The following is a 22,166-nucleotide window of genomic DNA, read 5'->3' as shown; positions in this document are numbered from 1 at the left end:
GAAAATACTAAGCAAACTATCTACTTGGCTAGCCCAATAGTTAGAGGCATATTATATTTACTTCTACCTGTGGTTTATGCGACTCAAAATATTTTCTTATGAGGTGCCTAACCTGCTTTCACTTGCAAAATTAAATTATTGCAGGAGAGTTTGTCAGTTGACAAATGGATCCGGGTTGTTGTCAAAGGGCTCTGAGATGTTTCAAAACACCGGTGAGATGGCTGGTGTACTTCTTTCTCGGGCAGTTTTGTATAGATCCAGTACGTGGAAAGAGGCTGAAGCACCTGGTGTGGTTATGGTTAAATGGTTAAAAAATCTGATTCTGCTGAGTGGTGAATACCTATAGCACCTTGGATCTAGAGTTGGTGAAGAGGAGGGCTGTGTGCGTGCATTAGTATATTCCTCATTATTACCCTAAAGTTATCTTACAATGGACAACAGCGTTCATCTAGAATACAGGCATGGAGGGGGATTAGGAGCATTTCTTTAAAAAAAAAAGCATGCTTTTTAAAGATTTAGCAATTGCTACAAAATGTGTTACATCCTGCTACATATACATTACCATAGTGAGTGACAGTGTCTCTTATTCCAATCGTCTTACTAAATAATGGTTTATTTGAATGGAAAATTTGGCAAGAAGTAGTATCTGTTTCCCAAAATGACAGCATATCACACAAGCTAAATCCATTACAAATCTGTGTATGACTTCATTTGTATCAATAAGCTGCATGTTTTCCCTGTTCACTTAGCAATTTCAGTACCACCCATTGTATGCAACAAAACAACTCGTATCAACACTACCAAAACTAGTAACTTTTCTAACATCAGGAAACACATACGTGCTGTTAACCTTTTGCTATTATAAAAATTGGTCATTTAACCCTACTCTTGGTTCCCTGTCTTAATCACAATATTTTGCCTCTCACCCTTGATTACTTAACTTCTTTAGCCTTTTGCGAGGCATCTTGACAAAGGGCTTTTGGAAGTTTCCTTTATTCAATACTTTGACACATTCAAAGAATTCTAAGATTAATGAAACACAACTGCCTTTGCAGAAACCTGGTTGGTTAGACCCATCTGTAGTAGAAAGAGAGCCTGAGACATAAGCCCTTGTATTAGAGGCCTGATATAAGGCCTGAGGCCTGAATTAAAGCGGTGGCCAAAACTTTGCTGATATAAAGCAAAGTCAGATTGTGATCAAAAGGCAGGCCTTGTTGAAAACTGAGTCTGTGGATTTATTGGGCAATTTAATTATCTTCACTATCTGCGCAGAACTGGAACAGCACACTAAATGAATGCACACACAGCCAACATCTGACCACACCATCATATCATTACTTCCCAGATGTTGTTTGACTTTATTTTAAATTTGTTTCAAGCAATTTATCATGTGTAGATTTAGCACTTGTAATATTCCTCTTATATGATGCCTGAATTGGATTGTGAAAGATGTTTAATAATGCTATTGTAAGGTAGTACTTAATCAAGTGTATTACAAAAGTTTCATGATTTGTTTTAGTCCATGTGTTATGTACCCATTGTAGATAACTAAAAAGCCCATTTACTCATGAAACAGCGGTGTTTTGAGTTCCTATTTTTAGAATAAGGGAGAAAATTCTCTTGTACCCCCAAAACTTGATTTTTAGTTCCACCTTTAGTATGTAATGTAAAAAAATAAGTTTGTTTCCATGAAATGTTACATTCAGACATCTACAGTAGCTATGAAACACTTGATGTTGCATGTGCTGTGGGGAGGAAAATTGACATCCTCTAATCCTGGAGCTTTTAAACATATCTGAAACAATCACTTATCCAATAAGAATATAATAAAGATTATGCAAAAAAGCCAATTTCATTTTCCCCCCTGGAAAATTGGATTCAAAAGTCTTATAACATAACTACATCTGTGTTTTATCAATAAAACTTGATGAGCCAGAAATTGTATTTTATGCTGGAGGCACTAAGCCTATTGCACATATATGGTTGTGATTCTATTCCTACTGCAATGAGCTAGGTTAAAAACCTTATCAACTGCATTTCTTGCAGAATTTTAAATACTGAAGCACCCAACCAAGGATTAGTCTTCAGAGGTAAGGATGACAAATTTGGACAAACAATCAGCACTGACCTTGCACAATTAATCTAACACTGACATCTGAAGATTAAAATATATACTATAACAATGGCAAGATTTTTATCATAAAGAAACCTCTTTGCTACTAACAGACAATCCAATTGTTTTTACATAACATCTACATTTATAGAAGTCTGAAACAGCACGGTTGGTCATGGTGTGCTATTATGACAGCTCCTGATACCACTTGCTGTGATGCTGTCAGAACTTAAAAGGATCCATGGATGAGTTGGAGATATCAAAGGAATACTTCAATGCTACAGATTATGGTGCTAGTGACTTAGTGGCACGTTTCCCTATGAGGCAGTTCTGAACCAATGCCCCAGTATAGTATAAGGAGGCATACAGTGGGCATGATATCCTGGGCAGAGGGATAGGTTGAGTGGCATGTCAGAAGTAGATGTATAGCACTCAGAAGAAGACTCTTTCCCAGAGTATGGATACAGCCTACCACAAGCAAGTTGCACGGCTCCCGCCAGTTAATGCAGAAATTGAAAAAGTCAGAATTTAGTTCATAATATACATGTAGCACGTGCTGTGGAATGCTTACTCTTTTTCATCAAGCAAACAAATCTCCCTCAGACTCTCAAATGGAGCCCACTTGCATTACTGTCGCTCCTTTCAGCTCCAGACATGGAGAAGGCCCCTACTGCGCTAGGTACTGTACACCGAGAACGAAAACAGACAGTCCCTGTCCCAAACAGCTTTCACTCTAAGTCTAGCTGAGTGACCCTCAGGACTGGTCCTGTAATGACTCTTCTAAACATTTATTCATTTATGGAATTGCTTCTCAACCAAATGCAAAAAGGAAGTCCGGAAATACTTGCTATTTGCTATTTGTAGTGCTTATGAGCTGCGATGAGCAGTATAGGTGCCCTTAAACAGAGGTGCTACACAGACAGCCTCTCTAGCTGAACAATTCACAATCTAATTTCTAGAGTAAATTGTTAGGTCCCAAAGCATACTATGTTCTTCCCAAATACTGAACATCTGGTTGCTCCCCTATGTAGCATACAATCTAAGGCCCTGGTCCTGATAGCTAAACCACACAGGTGGAACCCTGTGAATTGGGTTCTGCTTATGCACAAGGCTCTTGCATAGACAAATGTGTGGGCTTGGGACCTAGAACTTAATTACAAGCATATGAACACTACAGAACTGAGACCTCATTAATGTCGGACATTCTCATGTGATTGTTTTAATTATAGGCAGCAATGCCTAAAGTTAAGCTTGCCTATCAACTTTAATTATAAAACCCTGGTTTTAGTTGTTAATAACTTTTCCAAACTCTCTTTGGGTTAAAACTTTCTATGCTAATGGCCTGAGGACATTTTTTTTTAGAGGGGAGGGGGTAAAGGGGAAGGGGTGAACTTCAGCAAAAACTAGTCAGCTATTTTTCAGAACAAGATTAAAGAAAAATACCTTTTCCCCATGGGGGAAATTCCTACAGGTGTCTTGTTGAGACTCTCTAGCATATTCATGCTTTAGAGCAGGCTCTTGAAATTTGGCAGTCATGTAGCCCTGGTGCCAGCCCTGTGGGAAAAAAAGCTTAAATTTAGCCCAGTTATGACACTCTGAGCATGTTCAAAAACATTTTTGGTAGAGACTTCTTAGTTTGTCTACTAAGTTCTCCACAGAGTCCATCTGTACCGTGCATGCTCCAGCCCACAGTTACATGGCTGAGTAGGACTTTCAATGCTCTCCTCCTGGTTGCCAGTGGACACTGTGGGGCTGGACACAGGAACTGAATAGTCACCTGTATGCTCAACACTTGCTGCAGGCTCCCAGGCAGCGTGGAGAAGGAGGAGAGAAACAACTTGACTAGGAATGGAGAAGGGCAAGGAGCTGGGTCTGAAGACTGATATGGGGGAAGATATGGAGGTGGGAGAAAGAGAGACTGGAATAGGGACCAAAGTGTCTGCAATCACTAGAGAACATGCCCTTCAGAGCCTCACAGAACCCAGCATTCCAGAGCCTCAACACTCCTCTCCTGTCAGCAAATACCTGTGAACCTCCATCTAGTGGCTGGCCCAGAGGATGACAACCTAGTTATCCAATTATCTCAAATTACAGAGGCCTGTGCTGGGATTGTAAATATTCTGATCCTGATGATGATCCATGTGGGGGAGTTGATATGGATCCATATGGCTCAAATATATATATATTTCAACCATATGGATCCCTATGTGAATCATCATCATCAGGATTAGTATTTATTCATTAACTTAGAAAACATTAAAAGGAACAGTACAGTTGCAAAAATACAAGTCTTCACTAGTACCTCTCATTTTGATTTCCTTGGAGTGATATTTGCACAGCTTAAAACACTGGACAGTGTTTTTTCCCCCACCCTAGCCTGTGCATTGCTATCAATGGAATAATGCTACTTGGAAAGGGAAGCGTCTCTTTCTATGATCACAGGGAGTTCAGGCATTTGTGAACCCTGGGACAAAAGTTGTGTGTGTGGGGGATTCTCAGTATCTCCTTGGGGTGAAGTGGATGTCATTTTCATGATACTTAATTTGAGGGAGGCACATGAGCAGAGGCAGCCTGGCAAAGGGCAAGTTCTCCTCTTCCCCAACAAATATAAAATTAATATAACAAACCAGGCAGACTTAGCCTGGAAATGGACTGCAACAAAATATGAATTCAACTCCTTTTGTGCCAACAATCATCATCCCAGGAAAATCCTAATTCCAGCACAAATGGATTAATATGAATAATGAGATGCTTATCCTCTAAAACCTTTAATATAGAAAAGGCTACACTAAACCATGGTCTATTTAAAAATAGAACCTTGATGTCATGAAAGTGCTTGGGGCACAAATGCAGCTTTCCAGTTTCTAAAAGCCTCATTTAACATACCTGTTATACAAACACAATATATCGCTGGGGACTTGAAATACCACAAATGTAATTGGACTGTGCTTTATGAAGCAGTGCAAGGGACGTACTAGCATATTTTTTTCTAAATAAAAACACCGTACCACAGGTTTGTCTATTCAAAGATCTGTTGGTCACACTCTTCAAAACTGCCCCCACAGGGTCTATCCAGAAGATCACAGTATTAATAATATGTGACCATTTCTATCTTCAAGATGGATGAGTGAGTTTTTGAAATTCTTTTTACAGACAGGAGAGCTCTGTCTGTCTCCATTCCACTCCATCCAACCAGCTGGAATGCTTGTAATTATATTTACAGAGCTGTAGTTAAAAACAAAAGATACAGAGCACACCAGCAATCACCCAGAATAAGTGGGGTAGTACAAAGATGATGCAGTATTAGTGTTGCTAAAGTATATGGATTAATGTGAAGTTACAGTGGGTTTTGGAGAACAATAGTGTGTAAAGAATCTCCCGCTGAGTATGTTATATACATGTACTTAAGCAGTGAAAGCTATCTAAACAAGAGAATGCAATCATACCCATTCACAACCTGGGATGGAACAGATGCCAATGGATAATATACAAAGCCTAGGAGCTGCGTCCAATATTGATCAGTTATTTCTGGATAATTTGCTCTTCCATCAATAGTAATAAAAAAAGAGGGTGAGGATTGATCAAATGCAGTATGACAAGAGAGCATCTTGGGAAATGTGTATACAGATCCATGTTTAATTTCAGAGATGTTGTAATCCATTTTCATGTCAGTAAACAATATGTTGATATTAAGTTGAAGGGAAAAATGTCATTAGGATTACTTGTTCATACAGCTTTACTCAGTGAAATGAATTTATTTTCCTACTTATTTGATTTTTTGGGTTCCTGATGGTTTTGTTCAAGACTGTAATCCAAATTCTAAAGAGAATGTGACACACAGAATGACAGTGAAACTAATGAATAGCCAATAGTGTTGTGGGTTTTTTTTGTTTTTTTGGTGAAGTTCCTGAGAGATGCCCTAATTTCTCTTTGTGGTACTCTTACTTGCCTAAAGACTTTAAGTCATGTTATAATGAGATCTTAATATCACTATCCTTATATATCTAGAGTGGGTAGTGTTAGGATATAGATATTCAGGCCTGTCTGTAAAGGCCTAGACTCTAAGAATTTAGGTGTATTCTTATCACTTAACTAGTGCTAGAGGTATAAAAGAAAGAATCAAAATCACTGTCTGCCGGTGTAAGGGCCTTCTCTTACTGTGACAGTCTGAGGCCCTGTGCTTAGGCTAAAATCCTTGGCTAAGCAGAAGAGGCAGCCATAAGCTGGGAAGCGAATGGTCAGATCCTCACATTCCAAACTAGTCACGTTGAAATAAGGTGCTATTGGGCCGTTAGGAATACAATCCTGTCCTGATAATGCCTATTGCCTCCAGAGAAAGGGAAGTGCCTAGAAGATGTACAAGGAAACTTAGTTTAATAGCATCCTGTCTGGCAAGAACTCACTTATCAATAGCTGGGATGTGAAATTGTCATTTCTTCGTTGTTCTATCACTGTAGTCCCCATTTCCCTATTGTTTGTCTGTATAATCTCTGTCTGGTTCTGTGATTTTTCTGTCTGCTGTATAATTAATTTTGCTGGGTGTAAACTAATTAAGATGGTGGGATATAATTGGTTAAATAATCATGTTATAATATGTTAGGATTGGTTAGTTAAATTTCAGTAAAATGATTGGTTAAGGTATAGCTAAGCAGAACTCAGATTTTACTATATAGTCTGCAGTCAATCAGGAAGTGTGGGTGGGGGAAATGGGAACAGAGAATGGGGGTGGGGAATTGGAATTATGTTTTGCTAAGGGGGGAGAATGGGAACAGGGGCACAGGTAAGGCTCTGTGGTGTCAGAGCTGGGAAGGGGAACACTAAGGAAGGAAACAGGAGTCATGTTTGCTGGAAGTTCACCCCAATAAACATTGAATTGTTTGCACCTTTGGACTTTGGGTATTGTTGCTCTCTGTTCATGCGAGAAGGACCAGGGAAGTAAGTGGGTGAAAGAATAAGCCCCCTAACAGATAGTCTTATGTTACAAGTGTTTACCCACGTGCTTGGCTGACCATGGCCAGTATCTTGGTTGAACCTCTTAGGGATAGGGTGTTCTTGCCCAATGCTTCAAGATTGAGTGCCCCAGATAATGTACTTCTGGACTCATTCTCAAGTTCTTTTCTTGAACTGGAGAACAAATCTTAATATTTCACAGGGACAGAACAAGCCCAAAACCAGGTCTCAAACAAATATTAAAATATTGAGTGAAAATGAAATTAAAACAAAGACAAAAAGGTACAAAACATAAGTCTCAGGCTTAAAGTATCTGAGATTAAAAGAGAAACAACACAGAGAACAAAAATTCCTGGGCTTGTCATGCAGAGTATTAAAATCCCTATGTCTCCTTTGGAACATTTTCTCCCTCCCCTCCCTGCCCCCATGGAAAATTCCTGTAGAGTTTAAGAGAAAATGAAACAAATAGATGTTAGTACCTACTTGAGTATGGGAAACTCAAGTTCTGACCTCTTTGTAGATTTTTGAAGCCATCCTGTATGAGTCTATTGCAAGGATGTAATTCTTCTAAAATCTACAGGACAGCATTAACACTCTTCTAATAAAGTGTAATAAAATTTCTGTAGAGTTCTACAAGATTTAAGGTCTCACTGACCAACAGCATTTTTCGTCTCTAGCCTTTTGCTTGCCACTGCTGTGACCTCTCGCTACCTCCTTCAATCACTTTGAAGAGTGCACTGGGGTTGCATAGTAGCAAGAAAGTCAGATGTTTCATTACACATTATTAATGAGAATGTTTGCTCAGCTGCAGTAATTTGCTATAACTGTGTGTCCCATTTCTAGCAGAACACATATTCTGTATAATATGAGAACTCCCCACTGTAGGGATGTCTTCATTGAAGAGTTAGCCCAGGTGTTGCCCTTAACCTCATTCCATCCACACTGTCTAACCTGAGTTTGATGGTACTTTAAGCTTGGGCTACCAGAAACTGCTGAGGGAGTAGGCTTGAGCTCCGGTTTCCCTTCAACCTGGATTAGCAGCCCACTTACTTTGCTATAAGAATGCAAGCTAATCAAGACTGGGTGCTGTTAGTCCTCCATTCCTATCTCATTCTTTCACCTGAGCTGTACGCCTCACCCTCATGTTTACCTGCTCCTTTTCTTCTGCACTTTCACAGCATTTGAACAGAAATTCTTCTCCTGTGCTGCTAGTTGCCCAAAAGCTGACACCAACCTTTTGGTTAACTATTGTGGGATATCAGTAACACTCATAAAAACACTTGCAGGAGCAAAGGTAGGACAGAAGTTCTCAAATAATACGCTGCAAATAAATTCATAATGGCCCAGTTTAAAGAACTGTGGGACATCCTGCTAGAAATCCAGCCCAGCACACTGGCTAGTACAGCACCATTATAAATGCAGCCACACAGGTCTGGCATGGGTAGAGCTTTGCAGTGGGGACACTCTATCTATGATAGGCTAACTCAGGCCAGTTGTGCAGTGAAGATGTAGCCTATAATACTTCTGTATTGGTCTTTCTCTGATTTCTTCAATTTCTTTAGCATTTTTAAAGATGCCTTGGTACTGCATAGGTATTAGCTCATGTCTACGTATATCTTTGTTAGAGAGTTATGATGTTGCAGGTCTCCCTAGACCTCTCCTAGTTTTGAGCTATACCACCTGGAATAATCAAAATGTCCTATTTAGGAAGCTGACTTCCTCAAATGCTAATTTTGAGTCTCTTCCAGACTTTTAATTATCATTACACCAAATGAAACAATTTGGAAATGGAGAAGGAGATCACTGCTGGTTTTGAAAAAAGAAATTTGCCTTTGAAGAGTAACAATTAAACTAAGATGCTTCTGCAGTAAGTTTGGATTATGCCATAGGGGTTTCTAGCCCTTGTTATGAATGTCTGAAAGAGCTTCTAACACCAAATACTACAAAGACAGAGGGGTTCCTATAAGTGCTATCAGGTAAAACTGAGACTAACACTAAAATGTCCAGAATTCTTATTCCTTTTAATTTAATGGCCTGGCTGAAGGCTAGAGGGCCCAGATATAGCTCTGCCACAAATACGTAATGCAGCTTTAGGCTTCAGTGGGAGTTGTACCCATTGTGAAGCAAGCTCATCCCTAGCAGAAGTTTCTGAAATAGACACTAATTGAAAAGCTGTCAGTATTTACAGCGTTTTCAAAAAGCTTACATCCCATGTGTTACATAAGAGCAGCTGGGAAATCAGTTTATATGTGGAATTAGCAGTAGGAAGCTGCCCAGCAAATTCCCACCCTAGTTGCAGTTTATGGGGAAAACTGTCTTGGGTAAGAACTCTGGCCATTGTGTGAATAATTTTGAAAGCATTGAACATGCTAGCGAAAGAATTAATGGCCCCGAGCTGCTCTAGAATGAGCACAGGAGCTCTTGGGTTTCCTAATTCCGAAGAACAGGCTGCCGCAAACAAAGGAATAAAATAGCCCATCAGCACAACAAATGGGCACATCTAGGCTATAGAACTCCCAATGTCAGGTATGCACATGTTATTTCTTCATGGATGAGATGGTATGATGGGATAATGGGATTTTGGTAAGTAATTGATCTTTAAATATTCAGAGTAAATAGGCCAAATCCCCTGAGATGGGATATTAGATGGATGGGATCTGAGTTACCCAGGAAAGAATTTTCTGTAGTATCTGGCTGGTGAATCTTGCCCATATGCTCAGGGTTTAGCTGATTGCCATATTTGGGGTCGGGAAGGAATTTTCCTCCAGGGCAGATTGGAGAAGCCCTGGAGGTTTTTCGCCTTCCTCTGTAGCATGGGGCATGGTTGACTTGAGGGAGGCTTCTCTGCTCCTTGAAGTCTTTGAACCATGATTTAAGGACTTCAATAGCTCAGACATGGGTGAGGTTTTTCATAGGAGTGGGTGGGTGAGATTCTGTGGCCAGCGCTGTGCAGGAGGTCAGACTAGATGATCAGAATGGTCCCTTCTGACCTTAGTATCTATGAATCTATGAATCCACCCCGGAAGAGAAATTTAATTATTTTTCTTAACAACTCCTGTCTCAGAGCTGACAAACTCACTACAACTAATACATAATTTTCACAGTATTTATCAGTGAAGAGTAGCATATGCAGTATCTACTAAAAACTTGTAATGTGTCAATATTCATAATCACTGTGAAATGTGTGTACAGATAATATTTAAGGGATAATATAACTATTGAAAACTATGCCTTATGGTATTAGGATAAAAGTCACCAGGGAATCATGTGTCTCAGTGATCTCCCATTCAAACAGGAGGGAGTTGTCACCCTTCCCTGATGATGTAGTACAAGGTTCAATTGCTTACTCTTGACCCATATTAGAGCAGTCAGTGGAAAACCATCCAAGACAACTGCCAACTATCAAAACCACTTGGAGGTAAAAAGAAACATTGTGACAGACAGGGGATTGCCCTGCCCATGAATGATAACAATAAAAGACTGCTTCCGTATTTCACAGAGTGGAGAAAAAACACTCCACTTCCATTCACTAAGGAGATATCATGTTGAGTGAAGGTGTTTCATGAAAGACTAGATCCTGGTTCTTGGGCCAGTCAGCTCTGCACCAGATTGAACTTTGTGGGGGGAAATCTACTTTTGTTAGGAGGAAATGTAGCTATTAGTAAGAATAGGGCCTAGTTTGCATTTTATATTGCAATACTTTATTTCCAACACTCACTCTTGATTCTAGTGGAAGCTCTATTCTTTCTTAAATAAACCTTCCTATGTTTTATTATAAGTGCTCACAAATGTTGTGTCTTACTCAGGAGTGATGATTTAAGGGAAAATTGGTGAACTGCACTTTTGGGTGCAGAGGATCTGGGATTTCTGTGAGTAGCCAGTGTCGGAAGGGAACAGTTCAAGGGGACTGGGCTGCATGGTTTGTTACCAGCAAGGCAAAGACAGGGCTGGTAAAACTGAGAGGAGAGTGCTTGACTGGTTGATAGGCTGGTGGTGCCAGGGACCTAACACCCAGCTATCACAAGAAAGACACCCTTTTGCTAGAGGCAGTGGGTAACAAGGTAACTAAGTCCTGGGTGCCCTGAGAACCATCACAACCAGTACCCACAGTTGCACTGATACATACTACAGACTTCCTCGACACTAGTAAACTACTATGGAGAGTTTGGGCCATGTTTGTGTCATCTGGTTTAAAAAAAAAAAAAAAGCCTGATTTTAAACTCTTACTAAAGCTAGTCAGGAATTTTTCAATAAAACAATGTCAGAAAATGTTGATTCATCAACAATCCCGCCTCCCCGGCCCCCCATCCCCAGAAAAGAGTCAGTTTCAATGACTTAACATTTTGAAGACAGCTTTGTAGTTGTCCAAACATTTTATTTTAACCTTTTTTGAAATAAATAATTCTGGTTTTCCAGTTACAAATCATGTTTGTTTCTTATTCATTTATTTATTTTGAGCTTAAGTTTTACATAATGTTCAAACTTTTTTAAAATGGTCAAAATGGAAACATTTCAATCGACGCAATCCATTTTTTAAAAAAATATTTTTTGCTTCACAAACAATTTTTTGACATTGATTCTTTTATCCTGATTCAGGACAGGAACTCTGATATCACCAAAATCTTCATGGGACAGGTTAACTAATTCCCATTGATCTCTCACTAACAAAAATTAAGATTAGGCAATGGGCTGCCAAAAAAGTTCCCGAAGCACCTGCATAACAAATTTTGACCTTTCAATCCTGGTTTATGTCGTTTGTCCTGTTGGACTGGTATCAGTGGCCTCTCATGGAAAGGAGATGTTCTGTCTCCCAATAATAATACAAACTCAAAACCACTCAAATTCTCATTAGTAACTGTTTTCAATACTCTTACATTTTACAGACACAGATTTTCAAGTTGTCCAGTTGGCTAGCCAGAGGCTGCAAAACCCTTGATCCTATTATAACCTCTGACAAAATAAGCACAAAAAAGATGGGAGGCTGTATTGCTAAGGAGAAGAGTTAAAGTCATTTGGATACTGTATAAAGAATGGGAAATACAGTTAATGTCTGGGGTTCTAAAAATTTATTCTGAACTTTCACCCTTTTTAATGGATGTCTTTCTCACTAGTTACTAATATGTACGCTGAACCTTTGTTTCACCTTAATGAAGTTTATTCTTGGGAATATATTCTGTTAATACCTAGATATACCATTTTCAAATATGTAAATTGAAGGTAGAACTGTACTCAACACCTCTTTAAGAGTGTTTCACTTTAAGACATGGGCCAAACAGCAAAATCTGGCTCAAAGATTATTAGATCTGCAGTTTTGGCATGGACTCCTCTCTGGATATTTTACCACAACCTTGTGAGTTTAATACATACAAAATGACCTTGCTCCTCTAAGGGCACAAGACCTCAGTCACTTGTCTACTACCTTCTGGTACTCTATGTTTGTAGTTCATAAATGGTGGGTTGCATTATTTATTAAGCAATACCCAGTAAGATCTATTACACTAGCACACTGCTAATGCAATTAAATATTAAAAGGGAAGAATGAAAACATACAGCTGAAATACAAGCCTATTATGACACTTTCATGTAAATTCGTTAACTGAATTCTGCAAATAAACTTCGCCATCACACTTGCTAGTCTATAGTGAATTAAAAAAATGTCTTTTATTAGGAAGTATTCAACTGAATTTATCAATAGTAGATCGGAATCCTGAAAAACATGCAGGTGCACAGAAAGTTGGGCAATAAAACAGTGTTTTGACTAGGTGTACATATTTTTTCATGTGGCAAGGTTAGTGAAAGACAGAAGGAGCAGGAGAATATTTGTTACTGCCCCTCTGAATGGAAGACATTCATGATGAGGATCATGTAAAAGCCATTCTGAGGTGCCTTTGTATATTCAGGAAGAGGGAATTTAATTTAGATGTTCAATATAAGTGTCGATCTCTAAGAAGCTCTTTGGATCACAACAGCAGCAATTAACAAATATACATTTGGCAGTCAAATTCATCCCATAGGGCATGAGTTCAGAAAAAGCACAAATCTCCCAGCTGTTTTACAGTTCAATTTTAGTGACCTATTTTAAAAATTAAAATAAAAAAACCTTTAATTTGTAGCAGGATTTCTCTCTCACTTAAGAAACCTTCTATACCAAGTTTGGAAACTGTAGATCTGCAAAATCTGTAAATTGCAACATTTCCATTTATCTGACATTGCAATTTTGTCAGGTCTCAGTAGATATCTTCTCTTAGTATGTAATCTTTGATCTTAATGTGACCTGAGTTAAACTAGTTTGCAAATGCTTCCCTCTACATTAACTACTGGGACTCTTTATCGTCTAAATACTAAAATGAGGATATAAAGTTTTGCTGACAAAACCAGCATACTGAACACACAGCAACTTTTTTGAAGAACTGGGATAGTTTCAGTTAAGGTGCTTTGGATATATTAATAGGTATATTAGAAACCACTGTGCTCTCACAACTGTGATCCCAACTTAATGTTTCAAGCCCAACCAATTATAAATTTGTCTGTGTCACCCCATATCCCTTTTTCCATTTTCCAGTTTCATTGGAATAAAAAGAGACAATTCTGAACATTTTTAAATGCCTTTGACAATTTAGTTCACGATTTAGGAATTCTGTCACCTTATTCAAGGGAGGCATGCCATACTTTTCCTAGGGTTTATGATACTTCAGCTATGCGTGTTGTGAATAGGACACATTTACTATCCCTTCAGAATAGCACCCTTACTCAACTCTATTGATTTGGCAGTGATGAAAGTAAGTATCTATAGCAATGAGTAGAGCCAGCATCCGATTCTAATATGCCACTCTCTCAGCCAAGGTAGCATCCTGACCTCCACCCCCTTCTATTCAAGTTCTGGGCCTCTCTTGAACACTGACTGCCAATTATATTTAACTCTGCCAAGCGGTGGTAGTTTTGAGACATAGGAAAAAGGTATTGAGGTTGGATAGCCAAAAACTAATTAACAACAACATTAGCTGGAGCCAGATCCAGGTCTCTTGATCAAGGGGAATGCAACGGCAAATCCTTGCTCAGGGAAAACAGAACAGATGGTAAAAGAAAAGGGCTTGGTACCCCTGGGTAACTTGACTGTCCAGATATTTGTGGAGAGTAAAACAGAGCAGTTAAGGAGTGAATTTTATTTTGTGGACAATAATCTTTGGCACAAGAACAGAACAGAAAGGAATAATCTTGGAGCCACTGCTCAACAATATCAGACACAGGGGCAATTTGAGCCATTTAGATATTGGCCCAAGTGGGGGGGGCAGTGTACCTCCCTAAGCCATAATCACTTCCCAAGTGATCTCTGTGCAGGGAGGACTACACTGTCTGCATCACTTTGCAGGGATGCCTACATAGCTGGGAGAGGAGGAGTCCTGCATAAGGTGAGGAAGGAGAAATAAGGACCAGTGCATGGGAGAGTGTAAGCACATTAGATCTGTTCTCTCCTCTCAACACTGACTTCCTATAGAACTAGGTCTAGAAAACATGACCTATGAGGAAAGATTGAAAATATTGGGTTTGTTTAGTCTGGAGAAGACTGAGGGAGATATTACAGTCTTCAAGTATGTAAAAGGTTGTTATAAAAAGGAGGGTGATAATTGTTCTTCTCCTGTCCTCAGTGATTAAGGACAAGTAATGGACTTAAATTGCAGCAAGGGAGATCTAAGTTAGACAATAGGAAAAACTTCCGAATTGTAAGGGTAGTTGAGCACCGAAACAAGTTAGCTAGAATCTCCATCGAAGGTTTTTAAGAAGAGGTAGACAAAACATCAGGGTTAGTCTAGATCAGTGGTGGGCAACTTGCGGCCCACAGGCAGCCTGTCAGGGTAATCCACTGGCGGGCTGCGAGACAGTTAGTTTACATTGACAGTCTACAGGCACGGCCCCCTGCAGCTCCCAGTGGCCATGGTTTGCCGTTCCCAGGAAATGGGAGCTGCGGGAAGCAGCAGCCAGAATGTCCCTGCAGCCCGTGCCGCTTCCCGCAGCTCCCATTGCCTGGGAATGGCAAACCGTGGCCACTGGGAGCTGCAGGGGGCCGTGCCTGTGGACTGTCAATGTAAACGAACTGTCTCGCTGCCCACCAGCGGATTACCCTGACAGGCCGCCTGTGGGCCATAGGTTGCCCACTACTTGTCTAGATAATATTTAGTCCTTTCTCAGTGCAGGGGACTGGATTAGATGATCTATCAAGGTCCCTTGCAGTCCTATATTTCTATGATTCTATAACTTTGAGTTAAATTCAAGGTCCTGCTCCTTATCTTAAAAAATGTCCCATATCCTGGGTCCAGGATATCTAAAAGATCTAAAAGTTCAGAGCTAAGACCATGGTCAATTACACTCCCCTGGCACAATGGAACTCTCTACAATAACAATGAAACATGTCTGTTTGGGAGACAAAACATTCTCTGGGGACAGTCAGACTATGAAGTAAAAAAATGCCCGTAGCAGCTAAGGATCATCACAAATCTCACTGCTTTCTGCTCCAAGTGCAAGGTGCATTTCTTCTGACTTTGCTTTCTCTAACACACATCACACACACTGCTATCATAGATTCATAGAATATCAGGGTTGAAAGGGACCTCAGGAGGTCATATAGTCCAAGCCCCTGCTCAAAGTAGGACCAATCCCTAACTAAATCATCCCAGCTAGGGCTTTGTCAAGCCTGACCTTAAAAAACTAAGGAAGGAGATTCCACCATCTCCCTAGGTAATGCATTTCAGTGTTTCACCACCTCCTAGTGAAATTTTTTTTCCTAATATCCAACCTAAACCTCCCCCACTGGAACTTGAGACCATTACTCCTTGTTCTGTCATCTGCTACCACTGAGAATAGTCTAGATCCATCTTCTTTGGAACCCCCTTTCAGGTAGTTGAAAGCAGCTATCAAATCCTTCCTCATTCTTCTCTTCCGCAGACTAATCAATTCTAGTTCCCTCAGCTTCTCCTCATAAGTCATGTTCCAGTCCCCTAATCATTTTTGTTGCCCTCCGCTGGACTGTTTCCAATTTTTCCACATCCTTCTTGTAGTGTGGGGCCCAAAACTGGACACAGTACTCCAGATGAGGCCTCACCAATGTTGACTAGAGGGGAATGATCACGTCCCTCGATCTGCTGGCAATGCCCCTACTTATACAGCCCAAAATGCCGTTAGCCTTCTTGGCAACAAGGGCACACTGTTGACTCATATCCATCTTCTCGTCCACTGTAACCCCTAGGTCCTTTTCTGCAGAACTGCTGCCGAGCCATTCGGTCCCTAGTCTGTAGCAGTGCATGGGATTCTTCCGTCCTAAGTGCAGGACTCTGCACTTGTCCTTGTTGAACCTCATCAGATTTCTTTTGGCCCAATCCTCTAATTTGTCTAGGGCCCTCTGTATCCTATCCCTACCCTCCAGTGTATCTACCTCTCCTCCCAGTTTAGTGTCATCTGCAAACTTGCTGAGGGTGCAATCCACACCATCCTCCAGATCATTTATGAAGATATTGAACAAAACCGGCCCGAGGACCGACCTTTGGGCACTCCACTTTATACCGGCTGCCAACTAGACATGGAGCCATTGATCACTGTCCGTTGAGCCTGACAATCTAGCCAACTTTCTATCCACCTTATAGTCCATTCATCCAGCCCATATTTCTTAACTTGCTGGCAAGAATACTGTGGGAGACCATGTCAAAAGCTTTGCTAAAGTCAAGGAACAACACATCCACTGCTTTCCCCTCATCCACAGAGCCAGTTATCTCATCATAAAAGGCAATTAGATTAGTCAGGCATGACTTGCCCTTGGTGAATCCATGCTGACTGTTCCTGATCACTTTCCTCTCCTCTAAGTGCTTCAGAATTGATTCCTTGAGGACCTGCTCCATGATTTTTCCAGGGACTGAGGTGAGGCCAACTGGCCTATAGTTCCCAGGATCCTCCTTCTTCTCTTTTTTAAAGATGGGCACTATATTAGCCTTTTTCCAGTCATCCGGGACTTCCCCCGATTGCCATGAGTTTTCAAAGATAATGGCCAACGGCTTTGCAATCACATCTGCCAACTCCTTTAGCACTCTCGGATGCAGCGCATCTGGCCCCATGGACTTGTGCTCATCCAGCTTTTCTAAATAGTCCCGAGCCACTTCTTTCTCCACAGAGGGCTGGTCACCTTCTCTCCATGCTGTGCTGCCCAGTGCAGCAGTCTGAGAGCTGACCTTGTTCGTGAAGACAGAGGCAAAAAAAGCATTGAGTACATCAGCTTTTTCCACATCCTCTATCACTAGGTTGCCTCCCTCATTCAGTAAGGGGCCCACACTTTCCTTGACTTTCTTCTTGTTGCTAACATACCTGAAGAAACCCTTCTTGTTACTCTTAACATCTCTTGCTAGCTGCAACTCCAGGTGTGATTTGGCCTTCCTGATTTTATTCCTGCATGCCTGAGCAATATTTTTATCCTCTTCCCTGGTCATTTGTCCAATCTTCCACTTCTTGTAAGCTTCTTTTTTGTGTTTAAGATCAGCAAGGATTTCACTGTTAAGCCTAGCTGGTCGCCTGCCATATTTACGATTCTTTCTAGATATCGGGATGGTTTGTCTCTGTAACCTGAATAAGGATATTATGTGTGTGTACATATTTACACAGATGGTCCACAACTTTTCCTTGGAAAGAGGATGAGAACACACTCACAACAAATGTTGGTTATGTTGTTTAATACACTTCTGAAGGCACCCAGATACTACAATGATGAACAAGAGTCCAGGGCTGGTCACTTCAACCTACGTCTCCCATATCCCAGGCCAGTGCCCTGACCACAAGGCTCAAGTATATGAGAGTCAGACATTCTCCCTTGAAGTGGCCAAAGCAGAAATCAGAAGTTTTCCTCAACCAAAGCTCAGTTTTCATTCCAGAGGGGGTGCAGGAAGGACATTTTGACCCAATTCTCTTTGCATAGAAATATCCAAAAAGGTTTTGGTTTTGTTCCACACTTGAAACAAAAACATGTTTTGAACCCTCAAAAGTTTTTTTAATATGGACTGGTCATCCTTTGGGAGTTCTAAAGGGGAAGGAGGAGAGATTATATAAACTTTGATTCCTTTCCAAAAAGGTCAATGCCTCTTTTGTCATCACTCATGGCATTTCTGAGCTAGGAATTGTAGGTGTTTCCAGTCTACATTTGTATAGCAAGATTTGTTTTTATTCTTAATGTAGGTGTTTGTAAAGTGGCATTCTGGAGCTTTTAACACTGTTATTTAAGATTCACAACCTATGTGAAACAGGAGGGAGAGAGGAGAAAAGCAGCTAATGCTGTTAGGGTTCTATAGGTTTTGCATCATGAATTACTGAATGAAGGCTCTTAGCTTGAGCCAAAGCACCCAGGGAAATGAGCCAAGGGAGCCAACACAGAGCAGTAGGTTTGCTGGGAAAAGGTCCTCAACCACAGAGAAGAAATGAAGGTTAAGATAGTCAAAGCATGATGAACACATGGAGAGAGGTTTCATGTGGACTTAATCCCCAAATGAGCCTCACCTAATGCATAGGCTCTAAGTAGGACCCTACCAAATTCACGGCCATGAGAAACGTGTCAAGGACTGTGAAATCTGGTCTCCCACGTGAAATCTTGTCTTTTGTGTCCTTTTAACCCTATATTATACAGATTTCACAGGGGAGACCACTGTTTCTCAAATTGTGGAGGTATTGACCCAAAAGGGAGTTTCAGGGGCATCACAAGGTTATTTTAATGGGATCAAGATATTGCCACACTTACTTCTGAGCTGCCTTCAGAGCTGGGCAGCTGGAGAGCAGTGGCTGTTTGCTGGGGGCCCAGCTCTGAAGGCAGATCCTCTGCCAGCAGCAGCACAGAAGTAAGGGTGGCGATACCATACCATGCCACCCTTATGTCTGTGCTGCTGCCTTCAGAGCTGGTCAATTGGAAAGTGGCAGCTGCTTACTGAGATCTCAGCTCTGCAGGCAGCAGTACAGAAGTAAGGATGGTAATACTGTACCATGCCATCCTTACTTCTGTGCTGCCGCTGGCAGTGGCTCTGTCTTCAGATTTGGGCTCCTGGCCAGCAGTCCCTGCTTTCCAGCCTCCCAGCTCTGAAGGTAGTGCCATCGCCAGCAGCAGAGAAGTAAGGGTACCAGGTTTTAGCTGGCCAAATCTTCAAACCAAAAAAGAATTGGAAGGAACATTTGAAGATCATTCTTACCTGAAAACTAAGTCAGTGCTTTCTCCCTGCAGCACAACTTGAAAGAGCTACACTGCAAGCAAGGAGTGCAGTCAGTGTCCACTTTGAACTCAAAAGCCTTGGTAGCAAACAGTGTCATCTATTTGAAATGGGGTGGGGAATATGGTGGACATCTTCTTCATCTAGAAAACAGATCTACAAATATACTCCCAGACCTTCAACTCTGTCCCCCCCACAACTAATTAGGCTTCAGTTCTCTACCCCTCCCCGATAAAACCATGACTATTGCCCCTTTTGCCAGACTACGATGATTACCTGTCTTTATTTTTCTTTTAAAAGTTCCCATGAGAAACTAATAGCTGTAATTATAGCTTTCCCTTCCCCTCCATAGTGCAGGGCTTTATTTACACCAATGTATTCATAAAACATCTGGGCTATTATTGGGTACTGAAATATATTTCTTGCATCCCTTCCATTGTTGCACCAATAGGACCAGCTGTTCCTTTGTGACTTTGACTTTTTGCCTTGCCAAGTGTAGGCTAGGTCAGACTGTGCCTCTGGCACAAACACTATGTTGACTGTCTCCCTTGAAAGGGGACAGTGCAGAGGTGAGATACAACTATATGATGTAATTAAAGATCCCATAAAGAAGCCACAAATGAAAAATATCTTCCTAGGTAATAAGTGTCTTGCTAATGTGCCAATGTTGTGGGAGGATAGGTGAGAAGTAGTGATGCTAGAGAGTGGATGGTTGGAATGAGAAACTGCCTTAAAAGGAGACTTTCCCCACTATAGCCAGGTACAGATGTTACTACATTGGAATCTGACAATCCCTGCATTGATGACATGACTAATCACAGCATTTTGTGGGAATGGGGCATTGATGAAATTAATAAGGACTTGCTCCTTCCCCTGCCTTGGAATTTTGCGTACTGTTCATGAACCTTTTTTCTCACTTCTGTTGATGCCGTAGACAGTCTTTGGTGCAACTATTTTCTCTCAGGTTCCTGTCTCAAGCAATTTTATGTAATTTGTTTGTTCTTTTCAATCCCGACACTTAATAGGAATGAAAACAAAAGTATTATATAAATATAAGATGTAGTCTATATTGTATAAGATGACTTAAATTTTTTTGTTTTCCCAAACTATGTTTTCCCAAAGCTTCTTCCTGCATTCAAACAATCTCTCTCCTTCCAATTCTCCAATCAATGTTTTCATTCATAGTTGATCTCATGGCTATTGATTTACGCCACAAAAACTTGTGCTATCCTTTTTGCACATGGCATGAATTGGCATGGCTGGAAGTATTGTTGTCACCATAATTAAGTCAGAAAAAATACAAGTTTCAGCCAAGGGCCTAATCCAAAGTTGTTTGAAATTGTCAGTGTGAGTCTTTCTATTAATGGGTTTGGATCAGATACAAATTCTGCTTTGCCTGAGAGGCTTCATGCATCTCTGGTTAATGTGCACATCTTAGCCTTATGAATACTTTAAGTGAGCTCATCCTAGGCAGGCTTTTTAAAGTCTTCCTACATCTAACATTATATTTATCTAACTTCTACTAGTTAAACTAATTCTCTTTATACACAGAGTCTGTCTTCATAGCTCTAGCAATGTGCTATGGCTTGCTTTACAAGTATTACATGGGGCAAAATCAACTATCATACATTAAACATAATTTTATTAGCCTTTAAAAGAAGCTGCCTTCCTCCCGCTCATTGGGATGTACACCTAAAGTAACTTAGGTGCTTCAGAAGATCACATCACTATATTTAATTCATTCAGTGTTTTTGAATGTCGATTCATAGCTAGTACTGAACTAGCCTATATAAATTCCTCAATCTTATCAACTTGAAGGGCCAAATTCTCAATTTTTGTGAATGAATTCAGCCTTATTGACATATCAGTTGAGGATTTGGCCTTAGCTCTCTCCTTATACTGTCTCTCCCTTCCATTCACCCTGCCCCCATACCAGGTTTTTGTCTCCATAATGTAAAAGCACCTTGCATTTCTACATGATATAAAATCTTCTCAACCCTTTCTTAAAAATACAATGCCCAACATACCAGAAGGTAAGAGGACTTTCACTTATTATAGGTGCCACTTCTGCATTAATTTTTCCTCAGGTGGTAAGGATTCAGTGCTACAAATCTCCCCTTTAGAATAACTGCATAGCTTAAAGAATTACTGGTGAGGGAATTTTTCCCCTGCTGTATCCTTCAAGAGAACTGTTTTCTCAAGTGTGAATTTTGTTTAATTTTTTAAGTCAGGTCACTTTCCTTTGAGAATCTTTCATCCTGAGGGATTAATTTATCAGAATGGAAAAAGCTTTTCCTTCCCAGGAGCCATAGCCATCACGTGCAGCCTTCTTGAATTTCAAAGAAATGCCACAAGCAAAATTAATGAAGCAAAATTTCTAGCTGAAATACTGTGAAGGTGCTCTTGGTATCTGGTGGGGAAGCAGACTGCCTAGTGAGTCATGGAAGAGAATTCAAGAAGACCTGTTACCATGAATAATGAGGTCTCTCTCTCAGCATCTTTATACACGCCCAGGGTCTTATTCTCTCTTAACCCATGTCTACACTATGAGCTAGGGAATAGATTTCCAGCTCACATACACATACTTGTAACTAGCTCTCACTGAGCTACCATGTGAAAGACATAGCATAAACCACAGTAGCAGCATGGGCTAGCTGCCCCAAGTACAGATCCATGAGGGGGGTGGTATTTGGGCTACGTAGCCCATGCCACCACTGCCCATGCTACTATCTTTAGCATGCTAGCACAATGAGAGCTAGTACAAAGTATGTGTATGAGCTGGGAATCACACTTCTAGCTTTACACTAGTTGTGTATCTGTAATGCTACTGACTTTAGTTTAGTGACTCCTAACAGACTGGTCCTTGTGAGAAAAATTGA

Source organism: Dermochelys coriacea, chromosome 12 (genome assembly GCF_009764565.3).
Source record: "Dermochelys coriacea isolate rDerCor1 chromosome 12, rDerCor1.pri.v4, whole genome shotgun sequence".
Taxonomy (NCBI): domain Eukaryota; kingdom Metazoa; phylum Chordata; order Testudines; family Dermochelyidae; genus Dermochelys; species Dermochelys coriacea.
Note: the sequence above shows the minus strand (reverse complement) of the source record.